The sequence below is a fragment of the Corvus moneduloides genome, chromosome 13, assembly GCF_009650955.1.
Source record: "Corvus moneduloides isolate bCorMon1 chromosome 13, bCorMon1.pri, whole genome shotgun sequence".
In the NCBI taxonomy this organism is placed as follows: Eukaryota; Metazoa; Chordata; class Aves; order Passeriformes; family Corvidae; genus Corvus; species Corvus moneduloides.
The window spans coordinates 19371246-19373958 of NC_045488.1; the positions used below are offsets into that span (position 1 = coordinate 19371246).

Below are 2713 nucleotides of genomic sequence, written 5' to 3' on the forward strand. Positions count from 1 at the left end.
GCAACTAGGGCAGAATCAATAAAGGAATGAGAGGCTGGCAGCTGCTTGGATGGGGCTTTATTTCTGCAGCAGAATCCTGACACACGACATTACAAGAACATGGAGTGCTTAGATGAGTTATGAAGATTGATATTTATGATTATGACTTGCAATTGTGCTATTTAAAAAAACCACCTATTTGGTAATGAAAACCTGCTGGCAAGATCTGCTCAAAGAGGTGAAATTGCAGGAAGAGTAAAATCAGATCAGTAAATCAAATGCTCTAAATCAACAGTGAGACACACTACAATTAGGGTTGGATTCAAGCAGGCAGACTTATTGAATTGCGAGCATTAATCCATGTCATGCGTGTGCTGCCATTCCTTCTGGGAAGCACAGGCTCACCTCCAGCATTTCCTGACTGACCTCTGCCAAGGGCAGGAGGATAAGGACTGTCTCCCAACATAATGATTCCCACGGACTGCAGTGAGTGTCAGTTCTCCTGAGGCTCCCCGGGCTGGGAGGATCCCCATTTCCTTCCCTCAGGCTCAAGGGGCACACAGGTGGATGGGGGGCAGAGAGACCTGCTGGAGGCTCAGGCTCTGCCTGGGAGGTTGTTCATTGCTGTTGGTCTGAAATGCAGAACAACCTTGGAACAGCAGGGCCTTTTCCTTTTCTCACTACAAACCTTGTCTCTTGTTAATCCCACTTGCTTTGTTTGCCTTAGGAAAACTTCCGGTTCCTAATGATCTACTGGCCAGTGTGTGGAATCTGCAGCACAGGAGTGGAAGGTGCAGGAGGTCCTCTGAACAATGCAGTGCCAGCTCTTGTGTGCTGCACTGTTATCCCTTTCCTTATCCACACAGAAAAGCACGTGAGGCTGCTGAGCCATAAAACTCCGGCCTGGGCTCTCCTTTCTGGACAGACACCTACTGAGGACATGGCTGTCAGCTGGAGGTTGAAGTGGCTCGTTCCAGTTGCAGAGGTTGTGGCAGCTGGTTCATCAGCTTTAGTGCAAACAGGCCTGCCTTGGAATGCATTTAGGGAAATGCTTAACAAAAGCTGCTTTCAGCTCGGTGGCAACAGCTGGATTCTGGTGTTAAGAGGCAGCACTGCACAAGCACAAGTGGAGAGGAATAGCTTGTTCCAGTGGGCTGATTATGGCATGAGGAATTGGGAAATCCTGCATTTCAGTTGCTACCACTGCTTTGCTGAGAGGCCTTGGTGAAATCTTTTACATTCTCTCTAGTGAGCATCTTCCTTATTTCATCTCCTGTAGCAATAAAACTTGCTTCAGTGAACAGTCACAAAGGCTGGCAGCTTGACACGCTACAAATGAGCCTTGCTTAGAAAGTTTAAGCAGGGCATATGATTTCCCTGGTTTAACTTTTAGTAGAGAGGAAAATTGTCCCAGCAGTGCACATGGGAGTGATAATATCTGTGAATTTCCTGTTCTCACTGGGGGAAAACACAGATCTAAGAGCACTTCTGTCTGTTTTCTCCTATTTCAGATCCTCTCTGCTTGGTCCCTTTATAAAGAAGAATTAGAATAAAGAGTGGATTTATGAGGAAAGAACCCCTCAAACTAACTGGGATTTTTGCTACAGAATGGTGAGGAACAATTTGAAAGTGACAGCAAGGCTGTTGCAGGATTTTAATCCTGAGTCCTACACTGATTTTGCTGTGGTAATCTGGCCAAGGTAACCATTCTTCCTCATTTTCCCTCCACAGATACCAGTCAGAAGGTACTGAAGGGAGTTTGTGAACCTACTCTAAGCAGCACCTTTGGTGCAGAGCAGTTATTTCAGTGGCTCCTTGATTTTCTTTGTATGTATCCTGCAAAACTGCTGGAGGGAACTCAGTAAATGAACGGTTACTTGTCACCCAGCCTTGGGAATGGCTCCATCAGTTCTGCAAAGTGCCAGTTTATTACTCATTTTACTGAGCTACGAGGCATTAATAAAACATGAAGGCTGAAGCTGACTTCATTGCACTTGGAAATCCATGCAATATAATCACCCAGGCTGGGAAATCTCATTATTTTGCTTTCAGTTTCTCCAGGAAAACAGACATTTTGCACCAACAGAATTTACTATTTGTGGGTTTCAGTTTGGATTCACCATCGGGCCACACTGCCATGCTCCCAGCAAGATCCTTGCAAAGAGCAAAGAGACAATCCCCAGTAATTCTTTGGGAGTCTTCTTCCTTTGAAGCAGATCCAAAGAGTGGTCAAATAGCTCAGTGTAACCAAACCCAGAATCCTGAATTCTGAGCACCACAAACCTCCTCCAGGACACGAACTTGGATACAAAGGATCTACTTCAGTCCGCTTGGGAAGGGTCAAAAGGAGTCCTTAGAGTTTACAAACCTCTTGGACATCTTTGAAGAGCTGTCAATCAATGGAGTAACAGAGATCCAATTTTACTGTCCATTGGAACTTTCAAAAGGCTTTGGCAAATCCATTTTTTGAGGAACCTAAGCAGCCAAAGAGGGCAAGGGAAGGTCCTAACCTGGGTAGACAAAAGAAAGGGATGGTAAAAGTAAGCCACCAAGCCCCCCAGTAGTGCCAGAAGAGCTCTTTAGGGACTGTGCTGGATGTAAGCAGTAGAGCATATTCACAAGTGACTCAGAAAAGGGTGTGAGCATTCTAGTCACTATTCCTGTTCATTTGCCTTTCCGTTTTCCAGGATTTAATATAGAAAGGAACATTATTAACATTTACTCTGGCTTCCTG

General features: G+C 45.3%; 1 long non-coding RNA gene across 1 annotated transcript; it reads left to right on the forward strand.

The window, feature by feature from the left end:
* The first annotated feature begins 1064 nt into the window (after window positions 1–1064).
* LOC116450642 lies at window positions 1065–1962 on the forward strand. Its single transcript, XR_004242877.1, has 2 exons — window positions 1065–1590; window positions 1711–1962. It is a non-coding gene; the product is annotated as an uncharacterized LOC116450642 (long non-coding RNA).
* The last annotated feature ends 751 nt before the right edge of the window (window positions 1963–2713 follow it).